The sequence below is a fragment of the Anser anser genome, assembly GCF_964211835.1.
Source record: "Anser anser genome assembly, chromosome: Z".
NCBI lineage: Eukaryota > Metazoa > Chordata > Aves > Anseriformes > Anatidae > Anser > Anser anser.
In genome coordinates, this window is record NC_139723.1 from 14,650,047 (window position 1) to 14,674,640 (window position 24,594).

Below are 24,594 nucleotides of genomic sequence, written 5' to 3' on the forward strand. Positions count from 1 at the left end.
AGTAGCATTTCAAGGGAGTTTTGTGCTTCTCAGGATTAAACTACGTCAGGAAAAAAAAAAAAATCTGGTACAAAAATTCAGGACATCTTCAAGAATAAGGAGTGGGCAATCTCCCAAAGCGTGGGGGAGAAGTCCTGATTTTCACAGTTTGCCCCTCCCTGTTTTTTATGGTGTTCATCTTTAGCCAGAAATTGGATTTATTTGAGAGAAGATCATTTCAAAAGAGTGTTGGAGGTAACATAATGTTCCGTAAAACATATAAGTGAAGGGAGGGGGAATCTAGTCATCATATATGCTGATTTCCTTCTTCACTGTATGAGACACGACACAAATACATTTATCAATACTTAATCAACTTATCACTAGCCAAGTAGCAGCCCTATTAACTCCTCTAGTCAAGCAAGTCCTGCCACTCAGAAATGCTCTTATCACTGGAGAATATTGCCAGAAGTCATCTGTCTCGATTCAAGAGAGATGGATATCTTGTAAAAGCCTTATTTGAATTTAGCATTGAACATATTGTGACAGCCTTCAAGTATCAGTGATCAGAATACCATGACTTCTTTACTGAGCTTGCTAGTTTTACCTCAATATTTTGTCCTGTTCATGTCTGTAGACAAATAATATTATCTGTCAATTGTTTAAAGGCTGACGTATCTGATATCTGCCTATCCTTTTTTTTTTTTTTTTTTTTTTTTTTTTTTACATATCTGGAAGCAGAAGATTTCAGGCACTGAGAACATTTACAAATAAAAAGTAGAAGCCTGTTCACAGCTAAATCTCTCAGAGCTTCTTGGAGCTTGGACAATAAATATTTTAACATCAGATAAAACTTGTTGAATTAGCAGAGAAATTTTTTGCGGTTGGAAGCCTAAATACCGTCTTCTGTCTCCCGACAATTTCCTGCATTTGGAAAGGCTATTAAGGTCTTTGGACTTCTCCTTCAAACTTTTCCCTACTGGAGTCAGCTGAGCCATTTTTATTAAGAGGGAATGGCTGGCATTAGAGTTACAGCAAAGGAAGCTTAAGCATTGCCCCTTTATTTGTGGACATCTCCTGTCTGAGAAGCTCTACAGAACATGGCAGAGGTGAAACATTTGGTCCTTTAGAAGTGACTCTCAAGTGCAAAATCACATAATTTGATTGCCTTTAAAATACATGAAAATGATAGGAGTATAGAAAAACGATAAAACTGCTGATTCAAAAACTAGAGTGGCCAGAGTACATAGGCTGAGGGGGTGTTATTACTGTAATTACTCTAATTAAGTATAATTATAATTGTATAATACACGATATATGTTAGCTTCAATACGTAATAGATTTGATTACATAATTATACAGTATGCAATTAGTTATGCATTATATGAGTAATTATAATTATAAATATTTATTGCTTATTAATTATAATAGCCACATGCCCATCCTCTTCAGCTAGAAGCGCTAGTTTCTTGTCTGCAAAAATACAGGAAAATAGACAGTTTCCACCCAAAGGTGTAGATAACTGACCTGTTCCTCATCTTGCATATCCAAAAATGTACAAGTAAAAGAAACACTGCCCAAGTGAGAAACAAATGTACACTTACGATCTTAGACCTTCAATCAAGATTATTGGAGTGATGTAGCCAATAAGCCAACCTTTTGTGACCCAGTGTGCACATCATGCACGCTCCCTTTCATTCTCAGCTCTGCTGATTAATCACGCCCAAGTGTTTTGTGCTGCTCTGGGCCTCTGTTTCCACTCTGGATGACAAGAATAATGATACTGACCACTCTTACAAAGTAGTTTTAGGTCTGTGATGAAAGAAATCTAAGGTGACACTATTATTGCTCTTTTCCTTTTCAACAGCAAGTATGGAAACGCAGAATGTAAAGGCAGAGCCTGGCATGAGTCAAATGAATCCATGCTTAAACCCAATCTAAATTTACCCTCTTTCAGTTTAGAACTGTTGCATCTTGTCCTGTCATTACATGCACTGGTAAAAAGCCTTCATCTGATAAGCCCATGTTTATATATTGAAAGGCTACAATAAGACCTCTCTGAAGCTTACTCTGCTCCAAGCTGAACAATCCCACCTCTCTTAACTTCTCTGGAGGTATTCCAGCTCTGATTATTTTTGTGGCCCTCCTCTGGACTTACATTAAAAGGTCCATGCCTTTCTTGTGACAGGAACCTCAGACCAGGATGCAGTACTCCAGGTGAGATCTCACAAAAACAGAGTAGTGGGGGAATCATAGAATCATTCAGTTTGGAAAAGACCTCTAAGATCATCTAGGCCAACCCTTAAGCTAGTGCTAAAGACCACCACTGATCAGCTCCCTTGACCTGCTGAACGTTCTTCTTTCCGTGCAGCACAGGATATGATTGTTGTTCTGGGACGCAGCCACACATTCCTGGCTCATATCCAATTTTTCATCCACCTGTATCCCTTGTCTTTCTCTGCAGTACTGCTCCCAATACACTCGTCATCCAGACTGTATTGATATTGGGGATTTCCCTGGCCCAGGTGTAGGGCCTTGCACCTGGCATGGTTAAGCTTCATGAGGTTAAAGGGGGCCCACCTCTCAAGCCTGTCAAGGTCCCCCTAGTTGGCTTCCCTTACTTCTAGCATATCAACCGCACCACACAGCTTGGTGTCATCTGCAGACATGCTGAGGGTGGACTCAATCCCACTATGTCATTAAAGAGAATATTAAATGTTGCTGGTCCTTGTACAGATCCTTGAGGGTCTTGAACTTGTTACCGGTTCCACTTGGTCACTGAGCCATTGACTGTAACTCTCTGAACGAGGCCATCCAGTCAATTCTTTCTAATAGTCCATCCACCAATTCTATACCTGTCCGGTCCATCGTTGAAGGCCACTAGATTACTCAGGTACAATTTGCCTTTATTGAAGCCATGTTGGCTGTCTCTGATGTTTTTTCTGTCTTCCATTTGTTTTGTCATAACTTCCATGAGAATCTGTTCCATGATCCTACTGCACACTGAGGTGAGGCTGACTGGTTGGTAGTTCCCAGGCTCCACCTTATAACCCTTTTTAAAAAATGGGTGTGATAATCCCTTATCTTCAGTCACTGGGGCCTTTGCCTGACTCTCATGACATTTCAAACATGATAGAGAGTGGCTTAGCAATTACATCTGCCAATTCCCCCAGGACCCTGGGATGCATCTCATCAGATCCCATGGAGTTGTGTATGCTATGGTTCCTCAGGTGGTCTCGAACCTGATTTTCTCTATGATGGGAGGGACGTCTTTAATCCAGTCACTTTCCTAAGGTTCAGGAACTTGATGGATATGGGAAGAGTGATTCCCAGTGTGAACAGGAAAAAAAATATTGTTGTCAACATTCTCCATGTTGCTTGTTACTAGGTCCCCTGTCTTATCTGGGGAGGAGTGCACATTTTCTTTAATTTTCCTTTCTGAACAACATACCTATGGAAGCCCTTCTAATTATTTCTTTGCCAAATAAGCTTCAACTGCACCTTAGCTTTCATGATCGCATCTCCATACATCTGGGCAGGATCTTTATATTTTTTCCAGGACACATGTCTCCGGTTCCATTGCCTATGCATTTCCTACGTACACTTGCATTTGACCCAGAAGTCTATATTCAGCGATGCTGGTTTCCTTCCTTCCTTCCTTGACTGATTTCTTGGGAATTGAAAGCTCTTGTGCTCTAAGAAAAATGTCCTTAAAGAGCTGCCAGCTCTGTTCCACTCCTTTATCCCCGAGGGCAGCTTCCCAAGGGATCCTACCACTAACTCCATGAACAACTAAACGTTCACTCTCCTAAAATTCAGGATCTTGACTTTACTCTTTGCCTGGCCCATATCTCTTGAGATCATGAATTCCACTAGGATCACTGCAGTCCACGCTGCAACCAATCGTGACACCTCTAATTAGTTAATCTGTGTTAAACATCTCAGATAACTTCACTTGGGTGATGTTCTACGTTCCTTAGCAGTCACAATAGCTAAAATTTAGTGTATGTTGTTGAAGACACAAAGACACACAGAAACCTCAACATTGTGGCCATTTTATTTAGTTATATAGCACTTGTCACCATAAAATATTGAAAATGCTGTGACTTATTTATAGAAGAGTGAAGCCATGTATCTTTGAATCATTTTCCTCTCATTTGTTATGTTTTTTTTTTTTTTTGGTTTTTTTTTTTGTTTTTTTTTAAACCACAAGGATGGCAGATTAAATACACTTTTTGAGATTGTTTTCTTCCTCAATAGCTATTCCTAAGATGGAGCATCCTGCAATACTTTGGTTGTGAGTTAAATCTGATGGAATTAAATATGTGCTAGATTGCAAACAATCTTTAGACAGCCACCTGGGGCAGACGTGAGAACAAAAGTAATCCTCTCCTTCCACTTTGTGATGACCTCAATACAGACTTTTTACACAAAACCTTCATAAAAGATGGGAGGAGAAAAGCTGTTGCCAACACGATGTCTATAACATGCATATACATACCTACACATTAAACATATTTATGTATATATACACATATACATTCATGCCCACAGCCACTAACATATCTTTTTTTTTTTTTTTTTTTAAATGGAGGAAAGTGATGCATCTAGAATAAACATTCATTAGACATTTTTATACATGCACCCCAACAGTATATTTCCTCTGGACTTGGAAAGGTCAGAGAGATGGGGATTTTAAGAAATCCAGCAAAAATACCATCTTCCTTGTGATGTATAGAGATATCTAGTACAAATCTAAGTACTGAGCACTAGGAATGGTGCTGCATGGCAGAGCAGAGTTGTACACTGGCAGATAGACCTAAGTGGGAATGAATGAATCTGTGCTGAGCAGCACTCCAGTTTTACCAGAATGTGTATGGCATCTGATCAATGTAGTTTTAGCCAACTCAGCAGCCTGGTGCACTTCATAATGTTTAGAAACACAGAATTATTTTGTTTGGAAAAGACCTTCAAGATCATAAAGTCCCACCATTAATCTGCCTTAACTGAGTCCCATCACTAGACCATGTCCCTTAGTGCCATGTGCACACATCTCTGGGCACTCCACCACTTTCTTGGGCAGCCTGTTCCAATGGCTGACCACTCCCTCTGTGAAGAAATTTTTCCTAGTATCCAAACTAAACCTCCCCTGGTGCAACTTGAGACTGTTTCCTCACATCCTATCACTTATCACTGAGAAGCCTTTGATACCACAGTGATAGGTAGCAATGACAAATCCTTATACAGAGAAAATATATATCTTCTTTTTCATGAGAAAATAATTGAAATAACCATAGTGAAATTAATGTGATCACTGATAGTGATATAGTATGTGGTCTGGGAAATCCTGTTTCCAATTTAATTTTTATCTTAGACAAATTCCATACAACTAACTAACTAACACAAATCCATAATGGAGAACAACATGAACGTTCCATTTTGTAAAAACAGATCCTTCTTCTGAACATTTATTTATTTGGTCATAACCATTTTGCGATTTATTCTTACAATAAAAATAAAACATTTTATTTTGCACTTTTTTTTTCCCAAGAAATTGATGAAGACATTACTTCATTTCAGCATTTTTGCCTCTTCACTCTCTAGAGGGAAGATAAATTATGTCATATTCAAACTGAGTCATTAAGTAATTTTCTATATCTGAAAAAAGAGGCAAGCCCTGAACTTCAAGAAAAAAAAAAAAAAGAAAAAAGAAATGAAAAAGCTACTGCAGAAGTAGTGGATATGATATATTTTACTGAACAACAGAAGGAGAGAACAGGTAGAACTCCTTGGGGATTTAAAGTGCTCTAACCAACTGGGGTAATGGTATGAACAAAGGCTAGTAATATTTCCTCAGTTTGCATTTTTCTAGATAAAATTAATTGCAAAAAAAAAAGGCAGTAAAGGATTGCTCTGGATTGTTTTACTGATGAAAATGCAGCTAATTCCTATTTCAGTTGAGTGTAGCTTCAACGTAAAGGCATAGCTGGCAACACTGGCTTGTGTGCAAGCACTGTGCATCCGCGATGAGCCAATGAACACTTTGCGCCTGCACTGCCCCACCTCTGCCTGGTGCTTGCTGTACTCTGCTGGCAGCAGGCTCTTCCCAGTGCTCTCCATTGACCCTCACGGCTCAACGGAAGTCAAGTCCTGGATGTGATATCCCTCAAACTCACACTGGGTTGTAGATTCCTTCAGGGAAAGCACTCAGCTCTCATCATCTAGAGGGATGCTGTTTCTGCCTTTTGTCCTTGAAGGTGAATCATCTGATCTGCTGTCCTTTAGCACCGAACACAGAACAGCCAACTCACTCTCCATTCTTGATCTTCTGTCATTTTTAATTTATCAGTGAGACAGAAGATATTGTGAGTGCTCAAGTGAAATTTTGTCAGTGAAGCCTGAGGATTTCCAAGGCCAAGAGAAACCATAACGCTGTTCTGCTAAATCACCCAGGGAAGCCGACTGCAACTGCAGACCTCATTACCTGACCTTAGCGAAAGTTCTGTGTTGTTTCCTTGAGCTAATTCATTATGGTTCTTTGGAGATCACCTAAATAAAATCTCAGCCACAGAAGAGCGAAGAGAAACTACTTCATGCACAAGCAGTTGTGTGTGTTCTGCCTTTTAATACATCTTTATCAATCTACAATATACAACTTTTATACAAGTGCACGCTTTACCATCTGCTTGTTTACTATACTAAGGAGTGAAAAAGAAGGTATGACAAGCTTGTGTGTGTATAAGTGTATAAATAAAATAAAACATTCAGATGATAATTTGACAGCAGACACTCAAAGCTGAATTGGGGATATATATATATATATTTTTATCAGCTTGCTGGCTGGCAGAGCCCAAGCACACCATGCAGGTGGAAATGTATGGCTCTGTGTTCAAATATGCTGCTTCCAACAACAGTGCTGAACTGGCTAACCAAAGAATGAAGTAGCTAGAGGAACAACTGCCAGCTTTTGTTATCAGCCAGAGAAAAAGCAAAAACCAAGGGGCAGCTGCTGAAGATAGGTAGTGTAAGGAAAAACAGCATAAAGAATAAGTGAATGTATCACTTTGCTACCTGCCCCTCCTAGCACTCATAACATGCCGCTTTCTTTTGTTCAGTTTCACTCAACCAAACATCATTAGTGCCTCGATAAGCTGCACTGTTCTTAACAGCAAGATGCAAGGAAAAATTCCCTAAAAGATTATTTTGTGTTGTGTCAGAGTATACGTGTAGTATATTATTCATATATGAAATGCCATAGATGACGGAAATATTTGGCTGTACATACGCACAAAATATTTAGCAAAAAAGCATGTGGTAGATAAAAAACTAGAGTTCTATTTCTCCAGTTCTAGCTAATTGACTCCGTGAAACTCCAGAAGAAAAGTTAAGTACTACTTTGCTAGTGTTTTTTTTTTTGTTTTGTTTTGTTTTGTTTTTTAAGATACTGTCATGATTTAAGTTTTCATAAGACCCAAGGGAAGCTCTGGCAATAAATTTTGAAAGGCCTTCAATGGTCCAGTAAGCATGATAATCCTTTGGCTTATGGGGAAATAAATGACTCACAGTCTGTTCCATAACTGAAGATCACCCTTGACCTAAGCTATCTCTTTCAGTCTATCTAAAGAGCATTTATATCTGTTTGAAAGACACACATGTGCTAAAGAAATCATGAATGCTTATGAGTTAAACATACAATAAGGACACCAGTCTGCACAGGCATGAGAAATGGTATCTTACAGGATGGCAGGACTAACATGGGCGATGGATTTTTCTTCTTTTTGTAAGATAAATAGCAATGGTAAACAGCAATACAAATAATCCATATAAGCAGGGTTCTTTCAGAGTCCACTCACTGAGAGAGAAGAAGTTTCAGCTCCGGCTGGTTGACGTGCACTTTGATTGCTGAGTGTGGAACTCCAGGGAAATAAGGAAAGGAGAATGGAAGAAGCATTTGAGTGGCCTTCACTCCAGTGAAGTGGCAGAGCCCATGAATCTAGGCACTGACATTAATGAAAAGCTGAACCATTGCACAAGCCTGATCAATCACAGAAAATAGAACAGTCACATCTAAATCCAATTCCACGGGCTGAGCTTTTACATTCAACCTAAGTCTCTAATTGCCGACACATTTATTCCTTCATTTGCACTAAATGCTCCCTTCTGAAAATTCCTCTACCCATCAGCTGGCCCCTGGATATGACCTCAGTCTAGCAGAATAGGGCTGAATTGAGGTCTTCATAAATGTTAGCTGCTTGAGCTAATATCACAGCTCTTACTTAATGCCCTTTTTCCACCCACTCTTACAAATGTTACTTAACTTTGTTTACAAATGGCATTTGAGTTCTGGACATGACAATGAGCAGAAGGAACACTTGCTTAATGTCCTTTGGCAGACGAAGATGGCTAGAGACAGCACAAGCCATAGTGGGAAAAGGTGGAGCCTTTCTTCCTAGGTGTAGCTGCCTTTTAGCACAAGAAGGAAATAAGCTATGCCATTGTAAATTAAAAGAGGACAAAGGAGATGGCTTACTCCATTCCTTTTTGACATTAGACTAAACTGGAGGAGATGGGGGAAAAAAATTGTCACGATATTGTCAAGATATTTTGACAACAGTAGAAATAGAGACATAAGAATCACAACTGGCAGTGTGACTGCAAACTCCGAAGTGGGATGTCCACCAGCAAAACTGGGTTGGCTCTGGTGGAAAGTGAAGTCCAGATTTGCCGCTGTGGAGCAAAGTGCGTGGTAGTGGAACATTTTTCTTTAATGCCTGTTCAAATGCAAAGCAAATTTTCACTTGAATGTGTTTGTAGTGCCTTTGTGTTTGCTTTCTGCAGACTTCTGAGCTCTCAAACCATTTTAGCATGAACAAACACAACTGAACTGTAAGCTTCACTGCTCACATATTTGAAATGCATATTAGACTTTAAAAGCTACTGCTCATTCCTTGTTGGATATTGCTAAAATAATCTAATCAGAGGAAAGAAACTAAGTGACATGTTACTTTGGTAGCTAAAAACTAACTATGCCAAAACAACACCGACACTATCTACATGAAAAATAAAACTTTCACTGGAAACTTATGTAAAAATTTAAAGAGTAGAAATGAGAATTCTGTAACTTACATGTGGGCAATTAAGCTAATAGAAAGACAAAACTGTTAAATAATGAATTCATTTAGTTGCTTTCAACTTATTATGGGAAAAAATGTGCCATTGCAATTTAGCAAAGGAAAATGGAGAGGATATACTAATAAGTTCTGTGTTCTGACATATTTCACTTTCTTGTCTCTTTTCTGAGTTTTGGTAAGCATCGTCATTTAGATTTTAAGGACATACAGAGCAAAAGTTTCAAATACTGGCATCTCAGCTGTTGCTAATTTATTTTTTCCTTTTTTTTTTTTTTTTCTCCTTATCTGCTACACCCATCTTCCAGGAGCAAGCTTGTGAGCCAAGGTGTAAGCAATCCCAAAGTTCTAGGACTGAAAATAATCAGTAAGTAATCCCAAATTGCTTCTCAGCCTTAAAAAAGACTACAAATATTGGACTTCAGTTGACAACCTTCTTTATTCACTCAAATCCAGAAGAGTTTGCAATGAAGCTCAGGAGCTCTACACACCATCATAAATTAGTGTATAAGCAACAGGGCCTGCAGTGAAGCATTTCATTGTCAAAGTTCAGAGGCATGAGAGAAACGAGCAATAAGGAACCAATATAACTAATGTGGTCTGAATACTAGTTTTGCCATCTTGAACTATATATTCTGCATGTATTTGCAGTCCCACAAAGCACAACTGGTAGCTCAGCTCAACTCTTTTAGATAAACGCTATTGTAAGTGTATAAACCAGCTCAGCTTTATTATCAGGAGCATAAATGTGTTCAGAACAAGATTAGCTGCTGCTGCTGCTGCTGCTATGTAAAAAAATCCAGCACCCTCCCTTCTGCAACCCCCGAAATCAAAACATGCACAGACAGAAGCATTTCAAAGCCCGTGAGAAGAATATTTTCTGAGAAGAATGAGGATATATTACATGAAAGCTGAAAGAGCAATTACAAACCGAGATTTCTGGAATCAGAAGCCACTAACAGAAGAAACATTAGAAAGAGATGACTGAGAAAAAAAAAAAAAGTAATTTAAACCTCTTCAGGGCTTACCAGTCCCTGGGCTCCACACCATGTTATCATTACTGTGCAAAGTGCACTGTGCAGTTTTCATATTTGATCTTTTTATAATCATAAAACAATTGTTCTTAGTTTTCACCTTTCTTGTAGCACAAGCATGATGAACATGCAACAGAAAGATTTTCTGTGAGGGGATCTGATTGCTAAGCACCCTTTTACACTATTGTAAGATAGATGGAAGACCTACAGTAGCACATGCTTCTGCTTCACTGGGGCTTTGAGGAAAACCAGAAAAAGAAGGTTTTCCCTGCCCTTCCTACTCTTTGTCAAGGAGCCAAGCCAAACGTCAGCCCCAGAAAGCCAATCTAATTTGAAAAGGCTAGGCTTTGACATCCTTGATTAACAATGCAGCCATTTGGAGGAGACTTGACGGATAGATGACTGGAGCTATCCTTTCAGAGAAACAAATAGTTCATTTACAAATTACACTTCATTAGTCTGGAGAAGATTAACCCAATTGCAGATGGCAAAATGTAACTAAAGCTGCATAATTTTAGTGGAAGTACCAGTAAAACTTAATTTTCCCTAAAATTACAAGTTTAGGGATGAATGCCTCCCTCCACCCCTCCAACTGCAAGAAAGCAGTAAGTCATTGTAGTTTAGAGTCTGAACACAAGTTTAATGGGACTGGGAAGTAAAGTGAAGATTCTCCAGTAACAAACATATTTAACTGTATTATTCATTCTTTTAAATGCACCCATTGTATTCCTAGGTCTGTGTATGCGAATGAACATTACTGCTAATGTTGATACCTCCTGACATCACAGTAAATCTATCAAGATTCATCACAGTGAATTCAGGGATGCAGAGATGCTCCTGCACAGAAATGATCTGGCATTTTTTTAACCCAATATTTTCTGGTCAAGAAAATTTTACGCGCAAGATAAGAAGATCTCACAGAGAATGTGGAATTTCAGACAAAATGTTTTAAGCAATGATTTATCAAAATCAGGACTCATTTCTCAGGCAACAAGTCCAACAGATACAGAGAAAATTATTCATATGTTTCAGGAGCTTTACCTTAAAAATTCCTGTCTAGCAGTTGTGTTATTAATACAGAGTTTGATAGTTTCAATAAGGGACAAAATACTTTCCTGCAAACCACAGTACTTATCTGGTTTGTGAAAGTATCAGAAAGAGGACCTTGAATTGAAGCCTTTCCATCAAACAAACACACAAACAAACAAACAAAAACTGATCATAAAGATAGGCTATTCTAGATTAGTTTCTTTACATTTTTCATGAGAAGCTTTAGAGACTCTGGTTTCACTACAGTTTCAAGGATATTTTTTCTCCTGCAGCTTGTCCTTCTGTTCTCCTAAATGGAAATCCTCATCAAAACTTTTCTCTGTTTCCATATGACTGTCTTTTATCTTCAGAATTACAAATATTTTCTCAAAGATTTTCCTAGTCAATTGATCTTTCTATATTTCCTGCAGAAGACCAATGACATCTAGGTCTTCATACTGATCTGGCTCAGTCGGATCAGTTTAGGAAAAGGAAAAACATGCAGGAGCTGGCATGCAAGAACAGAGATGACATATGATGCCCTGACAATTAATGACATGATAAATTATTAATACTGCTTCTCCATCTCTAAAGACAAAATAATGTAAAGCGATAATGATAAATTGGCAATGTAGGAATAAAACTCTTCTCTTTTTCTATCTTCTCTGGTCGGATCTTTTATCATTTTTTTAAATAGATTTTTTTTTTTAATCAAGTGATTTGAAGCTTCTCTTCTGATGGGTCATTAAAATCTTCCATGTCAAGCAGGCAAAAAACAAAGCAATAGGCAATGCACAGTAAGAGTAGAGAGGCTAACTATAATCACCGTGTGACATTATGTTGATTCATGCTGACATTTCTGCTGGTCAAGTGGTACCCTCCGAGTTCCTGAAGTGAACAAACAGTGCCATGCATGCTTGATATGCATATCCCATTCATTTTTAACAGCATTGCCATGGAAAAAGAGGAAAACAGAAGAACAGACAGATGTTTAGCATTTAGATGAAAAAACAAACAAACAAAAAGCCCAAAAACAACACAACAACACAGTAATCTTCACCAGGGAGGGCTGATTCATTATGTCAACTCCTCAGGGCCCTGCACAGCAGATTTGGTAGGGCAGTGACTTTCTGACATGACTGAGTTTGTTGAGTCAGTGATCAGCAGATTTGTGTTGTGTCTGTTTTCTACAGGTCAGTTCTAGAAAACTAAATTATTTCTGTTCAGCAAGAAAAGACAAGACAATGGAAAGGTCAGAGAACACCAGACATGAAAACCATTGGGGAACTAGTGAACAAATGACAACTTTAGTAATCAAGTTATTTAAAAATAACTTATAACTTAGTAACCAGACATTTTTAACTTATGGTCCAGATATGCTTCCCTTTCACAGGCTGTGCAATACCTTTTCAAGGAATCCCATTAAGCTATTCTTACTCATAGTTACCACTCACACTGAATAAATGTGGCAAAATTTGCTTCTAAATGAAGAATAAATACAATTTTGATTTGATGTCTTTGTTTTGCCCAGAGAGCAGCACAGTGGATTATACGAGCCAGAACCACAGCGTTCAGTTAGAATTAGTCTGGTGATCAAGAAACTGAAGAAAACAGATACATTTAAACTAGTATACAGAAATATTTTTTGGCTAGAAGTAGATCTGTAGGAAGAAGTAACTGAGAACAACATGATTTAGAGGGCAATCTTTAGTGCATCTACAGTCTGCTCAGCACCTATAGAACTATGTGTGTAAAACACATTAACAATGTAAATATTGATAATTAAGTTCTAAGTCAGCCCTGCAACTTTGCAACACAGAAATTATTTCTTACTCTATATAAATCCCTAACTAGGGTACGCTAAAGGTGGGTAAGAATATAGGATTCTCATTCTGAGACGTTCTAAATTAAGCATCCCAAATATTATTCTAAATAGGCATTAAGGGCTGTGCCAATGAAAATTGAAAAAAAAAACCACTAGAACCAAAACAGCCAACCAATCCAACCCAACCAGCCAACTAACCAAACAAAAAAAACCCCTTACATTCAGCACGATGAAAGAAACACCTACAAACCAACAACAACAACAACAAAAAAACACAACCAACCAAAGACCCCCACAACCAAAAACCAACCAACCAAACACCAGAACTGAAAAAGAAACACAAAACAAACAAACAAAAATAACACAGCACAATGGGCTGGGAGAACCTGGACTGGTCAGCTTATATTGCTCAAAACTTGCATGAAGCATATGGAGAAGTATAATGTGACCTCCATAAGCGTGCAGAATGTGAAAAATTAAGACAGTGTGCATGCCAAGAGGAGGAAAGCAGACAGAGCAATTCAACAGGAAAGGTACACTTGCAAACTAAAGGGAGGATGTAAAACAAAGCCACAGCTCTCATATACTCCTAACCAGCTTATTAGAAAAACCTTTCTCTTTTTTCTAAAAAAATAATCTCAGTGCTTTTCTCTACATTACATCCCACGTTGAGTAATTTGCACTGAACATAAAAATCATTTAGCTATTTATGCTATTATTAATTTTTTCCCATAGCAAGAAAACTATTATCCAAAGCTCATTTAGATATCATGAAGTACTTGAGGTCAAATATCTGTGGTTCTGATTAATTTGCTATTGGCAGCTGTGAAGTTAAGAGACATTTGGATTCAATAATAAGAGAAAAGATACCGTATTTTAAGGAGATAATGTTTAACAAAATTGTTAGATGTTTTCAGTATATGCCATTGAGATTACAGATACAGTTAAAATGTAAACCAAAACTAAATCTTAAAAAATGAAAATTATGAAAAGCTCTGACAACAGATAAAGAAAATATCAGTGCAGATGCAGTGCAACCTACAATAATACTAACACCAGTAACAACAGAAAGTTTAGGAAGGAATTCCAAATACTTTCCACTTAAGGGCGTTTAACAGCAGTCAGCCTAAACACGCAACATAACATAAGGAAGTGTGACTTGTTCCAGGTGAACTAAAGCCGAGTAGTTTGTCTGGTTTGTCCAAAACAGTGCATCATGCAACAGATGAAGAACCTTTGCACGAAATTCTGTAAACAAGTAAAACAAACTCAAAGAAGGTTAATTTTTATATATGTACTAACATAGGTTAGGATTATGTACATCTACAGCACTATTCAGGTACTTACACAGTGACTGGATAATGCATATAATCAGTTTAGCTTGTGTAGTAACTGTGCTGAGCATGTGTGCATTACTGGGAGTGACATACCTGCCATGTTACATAATTCTACCATAGATATTTCATCATATTTCCTTTATTTATTCAAACAATATTTCCACTCTTTTTGAATGCCCATTAATGGTGCAAATCTTACAAATGGAGTCAATTCCTTCTGAAGGTACATTACCTGGAAAATTCTGTTAACCCATGCGACACTCTATCCAAAGCATTGCAGGTAAAAGAGAAGGCATATAAACTCTGGGTCATCCACTTAATCTACAGTAGCAAAAGATTATCTGTCAGTACCTGATGTGAACACATACTCTTCACTCAGTGAAGTAACCTTTTCCTGAGGGAATGGGAGAGAATGTTCACTTCCTAATAGCAGTAAGTGATCACAGTCATTTTATTCCTAGAACTATTGCCTTGCTCATAAATCACTCAGCTTCTCATATTACAATACATTCAGGGGTTGCATTTTCTTCTAAGTGTCATATTTCACATCTGAAATACTGAAAAACTGATGCTTTCCTTGCAGAAAAGTCCTTAATACTTTGCAGAAGGCTTGACTTTCGGAGTTTTTGTTGATGCTACTGAAAATAGTCTGATGAAAGATGCACCCCATGATACTAGAAGAATCTTTCACAAAAGCTGAAAATTGAAGCTAAGCGGAGGTTAAAGAATGTACAGCACAAAGCTTGCACTTGCTACACTTAGTAAGTCTTTTGTAGATCAGAATAAAAAATATATTATTTTGCATCTGCCTAGGTTTTCTCTGTCTGAGACATTTCAATTTTAACTAAAATGAAAGACCATGGAAAACAAGGGGACTCCTCTGACTTTGGGTTAATCTCTTAGTGCCTATTACTTTCATTTGATGAAGGCATATATTCAAATTCTGTGTGCTTTATGGTGCTCTATGTTGATCTTTGGGTAATAAAGAACAAGCCAGAAGAACAAAGCACGAAGAAATGCTGTGGGAGAGAAAAAGGTTACATTTCTTTTCCTTCAAAGCATGAAGTTTTAGAGCAATTTCAGTGATGATATATCAAGGCACCATTTTACTCCCTCACTCCAAAAATCCTTCATTTTCATGGTCATGTAATGCACACTCCGTGGCAGTGGACTGGAGGCAGCTAACAATAAGAAGGGCTACAATAGTAAAAGTTCATACCCCTATCTGAACCGGTCATCCTTCACTCTAGTCCCACAAGGTGTCCTGAGTTCAGAGATACATTTCTACACATATTTAACTTAGTAAAAAGTGCAACATTTCTTAGGATTTGGCAGTCAAAACCAAATGATGCATTCTCTAATTAGCCAAAAAAATAGCCAAAAATTAGCCAAAAAAAAAAAAATAGCCAAAATTAGCCAAACCTTCACTTTGATTTAGCTGGAAATGGCTGCCATTTTCTGTCTCTGGTTTTTTTTTTTTTTTTTTGTCATATTATCAATAGGGCATGAAAATTCCTGACCTATAGTAACTAGAGAAAAGTAAGGCAGCTCTTTTCTCTTGCTGCTGAAATTTTCTGACAAGAGGAAGTAAGGGATATTCATTTCAACACTGTGAAGCTTTTACGTGTTATATACTCTGTGGCTAACAACTGAAGAAAAATACTCCCATGTGTAAGTCATAATATCAGGAGCAAACGGAAATGGATCCATTTTCTAGCTGTGACACAGACTGTATGATCTTGGATAAATGGATCTGTCCATGCTTCCATTTTTTCTCTTGTGTTAGAATGCTTTATGCATGCTATGTGGATAGCATGCAGTTTATTTCACATTTGACAAATCTAGAGAAGATTCTTAAATTGAATATTTAAAGAAGTGCATTGCTATGAATTAATACACTGACTACAATACAGAGCATTTTTGGTGCACAGCTCACTGTCCTAGTTGCAGAATAGATTGATTAAAGGAATTTACACCACTTCTCCAACAGAGGGTCTTCTCTGGAAGGAAATTCTATCCACACAAGGATTTTCAGCACAGTGGTGGCAGCAAACAAAATTTCTCCAGACCCCAAGCTAGCAAAGCAATGTTGGCTCAACTATACCATACAGGCATAATTTATTTCTACCCAGTGATGAAATGCCACAGAGGGGAACAAAGCAGCACACAATACCTCTGGCCATGTGGGACCTCAGGGGATTTCTAGCCCAAACTCCAGCCCAGAGCAGGCTCAGATGCGGGGTCAGACCAGGTTGCTCAAAGCTTTATCCCATGGGGACTGGAAACCTTCCAGGCTGGGAGATGGCAACACCTTCCTGGGCCCCAACCCTGCTCCTTGGTTGTCCTCATTGAAAACAAGTCATTGAAAACAAGCTTGCATAAAACCTGTTTCAGATACTGTCTCTCACACTCCCACCAGGGGCACCACTGTGAAGAGCCCATCCCCATCCTTTTGATTGACTCCTATATGTACTGGGGTGCTGTGAGGCCCATCAAAGCCTCCTGTGCCCCCAATGAACCAGTCCTGACTCTGTGGCCTTTCCTCACAGGTTAACCACTTCTGAAGCACCACTGTTACGGTCAGTGTGAGCCCCTGCAATATGCTGATGTTTCTCCTGTCCTGGGCCCCGAGCAGGATGACTCACCCTTGTCCACGCCATACCAACTCTTCCCCACCACATTCTTCTCCCTCGCATGCCCAAAAATGTGCTCTAAAATGACTTCTTTGATGAGTTTTCTAGGGACCACAGTGAGACTGTATTGTTCCCTTAGTCTTTGGTACCACGGCCAACTCTCAGAGGGCTAACATGTTTAGATGACACAACTAATATATATGGAAAAAAAATAAATAGGTAAGTCTCTCATTAGAATTGACAAAGCAGCAGCAAGCTTCAAGCTAAGAATAGGTGAGAAACAATGGGCCTAAGCTGAACCTAATTAAGTTAATTAGTTGAACAAATAGAGAAAAAAGGTAATTAACACCACTCCACTGGTAACATGCTTGACACAGGGTAATTAGCCTTTTTGAGAAGTACCACAGAGCACTGCAGTTACACAACTATCCAGGATTTCAGACTAACTCAAACTCTGCACAATGGAGTTGGGGGTGCAGACATCTTGTCGTGATTTCTCAGAGCACACAAGAGAAATACGATGAGAGATTTTATTGGAAGTGGAAAAATGCATTTGTTCTTAAAAGAAGCTTCTAGCACATATAAAATATAACAGGAACAAAGGTCAAGAAAACTGCTTCTGTCCGCATTCAGAATCTGACTGCATAATCTGTTTTATAACACTGGCATTTTGCTGTAGCAAAGAGCACCCCACACCCACCTCCTTTTTTTATTTATTTTCCCCAGAACAGAATAGTGCTTTGATCACGTTATTAATGCCTTCTGTGACTTCTATAAAATCAGGGTAGCAATAATGTTGTCAAATTCTCCTCAGATCAACTTTCAACAGAAAAACAGCCTTAAACAAGTACAGGCCAAGCAACAGAGGAGAGAAATGCCAATCTGAAAATACTGTCTCTCTATTTCTCATTTGTTTGGAGCATTGTCTGGCATTGGGGCCTATTTATTAGGGTAAAGCTTAAAACTGAATACATATTAGTTTACTGTTATGAAGGAATGCTGCATTGCTTACAGTTTATTATGCCCTTGAGTGCCATAATGACTTCTTACCTGTATTAAATCCTTGTGTTTTTGTAATGAAATGCATGCTCTTGTGCCCTAACGAGCACTCAAACATAATTTATAATCAAACATTATGAATCTGCAATTACTACATTCCCCATTGCCACACAGAACAGCTTCCAATGTACAAGTTTATTTCTGGTGGATCAGTCACTCTGGCCCACTGGGTAAATCTTCCTCCACAAAGATTTAGCAGACCCCTTTTTACGTGGAAACAAAGGCAGGCCAAAATCATCTCTTACTGTGGGGAAGCCCCAGGGGCTCACTATCATTCCGATATTCACTTATGCATCTGTTACAAATCATGGATACCTACTGCACTTGAATGGAAACAGAAAAGGTGTTCTGTCACCTTCTTGGGGTGACATGCCATTGCTAATCCACAAATTACCATAGTTATTCCTTGTGCAGTCTCACTGAAATACATGTTTGAATTAGGAAAGACAGTAGAAGCTAGGCCTTTCTTTGGAGCCAAATTAGCTTTTTATTAGGAAAAAAAAATGCAGCGGAGATTGCCTGGAGCTGAAGTACATGTAGATAGCTGGCTCATCTTCCCTAGAGCCCAATGAAGTGCAGGTGTTTGTTTTTAAATAAGATCCTTATATTACAATGAAGAGGACCAAAACCCTGAATATTGATGAATGTTGACACCAGATGAAGGAGAAAAGGAAAGAAATAGTGATTGTATGATGGTCCCAAATGGCCTCTGAAATAATTACTGGCTCTGGGGCATTTTGTTTATGAAATAACCCATATAGGTATTCCATTACTTAGCACTGACATCAAGGAAGAGCTCATTGGTTTCAACAGTACCATAATTCACATCAGCACTGGGGAAACTGCTTGTAACTACAGCTTCCTCATTTGTAACAGTGAAAATTAGTGCACTGAAAAAAAGTGTAAAAATGGAACTTAAAAAGGCAGAACTGATTAATTAGGCAGAGTTGTGTCACAAAGCTTAGATGGCTAAGGGTAACCAAATATCTCTTTATTGAAGATCACTATACCTAGTGATCCAAACTCATACAACATATTTTACATATTGTACACAAAACTTGTGTTTTTAAAATAGGTTTAAGATCTGCAAGATATTTTTTTTCCACAAAAGCTTCAGCATTTTACAACTTTGCTGTTATTGATAGATCTCATGATAAGTTTTCTGAATATCACATATTCCCTTGAAAATGTTTTATCCCAAGCTATGTTCCTTTATGACATGTATTCAAAATACCAACCCTGCTACCTCCACTGACAGAAATCAAAACCTCTCATAACTTACACTGTACATATTTGTGAATTATTACAGGTAAAAGTATTTCCTGATACTTCATTATAAATCAGAAAAATCCAGTTAAAAAAAAAAAGTTATACAACTGTGAATGAAATAGGGCTATTAGGGATGATTGATCAGATTCTCATCTTATTATTTTATGTATGTGGAAAGAATACTGCACTGTGGAATATAACAGGAATTACTTTATACCTTTGTGAATAACTATCTTGTGGTCTCTTTTTCTTCCTGTGTACATAGCAATATATAGTTAATATATAAGCAGTATATAGTTCATATATAACAAATGGGTATTTTCAGATATAATCAGTGAATCTAAATGCTTCAAACAGCCACAGGGACATATTTCTTCCAAAGAGTGAATCCAAAATGACACAGCTAATGAGTATGTCCTTGAAGGACTTAGGCTGCATTTATGCATATGTAATTCAGTTACAACTGATTCATTAAGGAAAGGCTGAGATGTCCATATTACCTGAAGCCTATTTAAAGAGAACATCTGTTTTGCTAAATGGGGAGCATATCTGAACTGTGAATGAGCAAGAGATAGCGAGAGTTTTTTTTTGTTGTTGTTGTTGTTGTTGTTTTTTAACATGGAATGGAGGAGCAAGGACTTAAGACAAAACGGGTACATACTAACATCTGTTAACATGCTCTCATGCAAGAAAATAATACAGAAAACTGCATGTTTTCTGAGTTGCCTAGACCAAGTCACATACTCATAAGTATGTATATTCACTAGGCCATTTCTATCTATCTACAGGAAGCAAAAATAATATTTTCCCCATGCTGTGTTCACCTCCAATACCTTCTGAGATCTCTCAGATGCTACATACCTGCTCATTTGTTTGATGGTGCAATTATTTTACTGTTCTTTCCCTTCTATATGTCAACAATGTGTACTATACACCATACAAAGGAAAAGGAAAGGACAAAGCTTTCAGCCAGATATTCTGCATCTTTTTACAGTGTGACTGGGAAGGATCCCCCAGAGGACTTCAATCTGGTACCTAATTTGGAGTGGGAAGCATATGCATGGAACATACCTGTGACAACTTCACCTCCACTTAACTCTCCTAAGGTCGATAGCTTGAGCCCATACTGTTACAGCAAAATAATGCTTATCAAGTATATTCACCTGTATGCAGTCGTTTGATGTTAACCACTACCTAACCACTAAATATTTTTGTAAAATCACAGTCTGCAGAAGGAATCAAGAATGTGAAACCAAGCCGTGTCTGGACTGACACTAAACCTCACACACACATTGGCTAATGGGCAACTATAGGCCAGTCGGCCTCACCTCCATCCCTGGAAAGGTGATGGAGCTACTTCTTCTGGATGCCACCTCCAAACAATTGGAAGAGAAGATTATCAGGAGTAGTCAGCATGGATTCACCAAGGGGAAATCATGCTAGACCAACCTGTAGCCTTCTTTGATGTCATCACTTGCTGGGTAGATGAGGGGAGAGCAGTGAATGTTGTGTACCTTGACTTCAGCAAGGCTTTTGACACTGTTTCCCACAACATCCTTGTAATGAAGCTTAGAAAGTGTGGGATAGATCAGAGGACAGTGAGGTAGACTGAGAACTGGCTGACTGGCAGAGCTCAGAGGGTTGTGATCTGTGGCACAGACTCCAATTAGAGGCTTGTAACCAGTGGTGTTCCCCAGGGGTTGGTACTGGGCCTTGTCTTGTTCAACATCTTCATCAATGACCTGGACGAAGGGATAGAGTCCACCCTCAGCAAGTTTGCTGATGATACAAAGCTGGGAGGAGTGGCTGACACACCAGAAGGCTGTGCTGCCATTTAGTGAGACCTGGAAAGGCTGCAGAGTTGGGCAGAGAGGAACCTGATGAAGTTCAACAAGGGCAAGTGTAGAGTCTTGCACACTGTGGAGTAATAGCCACATTCATCAGTACAGGTTAGACCTGCTGGAGAAGAGCTCTGTGGAGAAGGACCTGGGGGTCGTGATGGATGACAGGATGACCATGAGCCAGCAGTGTGGCCTTGTGTCCAAGAAGGCCAATGGGATCCTGGTGTGCATTAAAAGGAGTGTGGCCAGCAGGTCAAGGGAGGTGATCCTCCCCCTCTACTCTACCCTGGTCAAGCCTCCCCTGGAGTACTGTGTCCAGTTCTGGGCTCCCAATTTAAAAGAGACAGGGTTCTTCTACAGAGAGTACAGAGGAGGGCCACAATGATGAGTAAGGGCCTGCAGCATCTCCCATATGAGGAAAGACTGAGAGACCTTGGTCTGTTCAGCCTGGAGAAGAGAAGACTGAGAGCTGATTTGATTAATGTTTATAAAAATCCAGTGTGGGGGAGACAAATGGGTGGGTCAAGGTTCTTTTCAGTGGTGTGCAGCAATAGGACAAGGGTCAATGGCCAAAAAACTGGAACACAGGAAGTTCCACACAAATGTGAATAAGAATTTCTTTACAGTGAGAGTGACATAGCACTGGAACAGGCTGCCCAAAGATGTTGTGGAGTCTCCTTCTCTGGAGATATTCAAGACCTGCCTGGACAATTTCTTGCTCAACCTACTGTAGGGAACCCGCTTTTAGCAGGGGTTTGGACTCGATGATCTCCAGAGGTCGCTTCCAACCCCTACGATTCCATGATTCTGTAATGGTGTGCCAGGATTATGCTGAGATTCTGCTTTACCATGTGGCTTAGCAGGATCTGCAGATACTAGTGCGAGGGTGCAGTGAGATTTGATTATCAGAAAAGTTGAAGCTATTGGGACTATGTTCTTGATTCTTCAGATAAAGTTCATTACTCATGCACTATAAGCTTGGCTTTCATATATTAATCCTGATTACAATAGAAGGCAAAAAAGCAAGGACTTCCTGTTCACTTTACCCCACTGGAATAAGAGATTCCAGCATTAAGTAGTACACAATTTATGGAGGGACGAGTTATAGTCTTATTTTGCATTTTGTGCTATTTTACCTCATTTTTAAACTAACAAACAAGCAAACAAGCAAACTGTACTTTTTAGTTCTGAACTAGTCTTAAGCGAAAAGAGCATGCCTGACTTTTATTATGCACTGTTAAAGCTCTCTGCTTCTGCCTTTCCACTTCCTCCATGCACAGACAGCAAATTACCAAGGGAGGGCTAACCTTGATTAGAGCTCACATTATACTGTGTCCATTGCAATTCATTTCATGAAGTTAAGGAAGGTGTCGAATATACCACTGCCTTCCCCTTCTGCTCTAAAGAGACTGTTGATGACTCTTTCATGTTGTCCTGGCTATTACCATTGACATCATGCAATACATACCAGAGCTCAGATTTTTAATTAAAAAGAAAAGTCCTGAGCAGCAGGACAAGCACTCTGAATGTGAAAAATTATTGCTTGATTATAAGGTTTTAATCATGTGTCTACCTGCAGCACAACAGGAAATGCAACAATGCCAACATAAATACTTTGTATCTCTTCCTCATTAAAACTATAAACAATACACAAATTATTCATGATCTGTATGTAAAACGGTGCAAGGAATAAAAGTAATTCCAGGCTGACTGAAGGCTGATCATGAGCAGCTGAGTAGTCGCTGTTACAATTTCAAGCTTTACCACAACAGCAGATCCCATTCCGTAGGCACTTAGACAAACATATGAAAGTAAACACTGCTAAAGGACAGTGCTGTTTACTTTACAGGTAGAATAAAATAAATAAATGAAACATTTGCTCAACATACTTGAAATAAAGATTAAAAAACAATTTGAAAAAAGACATGAATTAAGTTTATGAATTCATTGCAAAATGTAGGCCATCCAATATTATGCTTTACCTGTTCTTTTTAATGACTCATCACTCCCTTAATATATGTATACTATACTAAAAATAAACAATATATAATGTAAGATGAAGTGGAAAAGTGAAATCTGTATTTATTGGCTATAAGCCACCATCATGTCTCTGGTAAATAATATGAAACCCATAAGAAAAGCACCCAAATATGCATACACTTCCCGTTATCAGATTAACTGCTCATCCCTCTCCAGCAGCTCTGAACACATTGTTAACAGGCAACTGTGTTTTAATGATGGCAAGTCCACCTCGTTATTCACTGCTAAACTCAATTAAAGAAGACAAACTTAATTCATTCTGAACATTATTTAGTAATGAGTTTGAAATGAAAAAGATAATGTATACAGAAATGCAGTGGTTGTGAATAGAGATAGTAGCTGTGATTTACCTGAATTTATTGACTACTTTGCTCCCTCTCTTTGCTTCTACCCCCATATCTTTAATTCTTAACATTCTGCTATGGAAAGCAATAAGGAATAGCTTGACTTCCTCTTAACTGAGGATTTGGAACAAAACTGAGAATCACAAGTTGCTTTAAGCAATCCTACTGTTATTTCTATATTTTCTAGAGGCTAGCCTCCTACTTGAAAATATTTATTTATTTATCTATTCCTCAAAAATGGAGGGACATCTTCATTGTTTTGTTAGAGTAGAGGAAAGGACACCTTCAAGTAAGTCAACTTCAGTGCTGACTGTATTGACTGAAATTGGTTTCTTCTTCTAACTTTCTACTTCTTTATCTGTGGAGAATATTGATCAATGAACTTCAGGCCAGTGCCACTTAATTTTTTCTTACTATCAAGACACATATTTCCTCTTGCTATATGTACTACTGCAAGGATAAATAAAAAAGGAAAATTGTCAAAAAATAAGAAAAACTTTTGTTTCAAGGATTGAAAGGCACAGCAGATTTCTGTTAAAGACACTCTATGAAAGGCATAGGCACATAAGCATACACAGAGAAAATATTTCCATCAGGCACCTACAGCTGGCAGCCTCAGGCCCTTGCTAAGCAGTCAATAGAGCATTACTCATTTGGGAAACTCTCCCTCTATTCTCAGCTGAGATTCTGATCACTCTACAGTCACCCTCTTGAAAGGCCATTTTTGCCTGTTATCTGTGTCATATTCTTCTGAAGTTCACTCACTTTGTGACTGGCATCTCACGCCTCCAACATCACTCCTACATCAAAAAGCTCTTAGCCAATTGCCATAGTCTCACCCTTCTGCAAAAAGCAAAGTCGTTTCCCCCCTACTCAGTAACTCTTTTCTCTCTTTACCCTGCACTACTGATGCTCAAAGGAGTTTTAAATCTAAGAACTTCAAAATGCCATGAGAGGAGAAAGGAATACCTTTGTAGAAGCAAAGTCTTCTGAAGTACTGCTGGATAAGGTACATGTTCTTTGTTTCAAGTCAAGCATTTATAATGATACAGAAGTTGGTTTTGGAAGATTGCACT

General features: G+C 38.5%; 1 protein-coding gene across 22 annotated transcripts in view; it reads right to left on the reverse strand.

The window, feature by feature from the left end:
• Positions 1 to 24,594, reverse strand: part of LINGO2 (leucine rich repeat and Ig domain containing 2) — a 538,477-nt gene that overhangs the window by 84,271 nt on the left and 429,612 nt on the right. The window contains exon 1 of one of the 22 annotated variants that reach the window (XM_083818691.1): positions 11,997 to 12,018. The exons of the other annotated variants lie outside the window; for them this stretch is intronic. The gene's annotated coding sequence lies outside the window, so the exon portion shown is untranslated. Of the gene's footprint in view, positions 1 to 11,996; positions 12,019 to 24,594 lie in introns of those variants that run through there. 22 annotated transcript variants of the gene reach the window in all.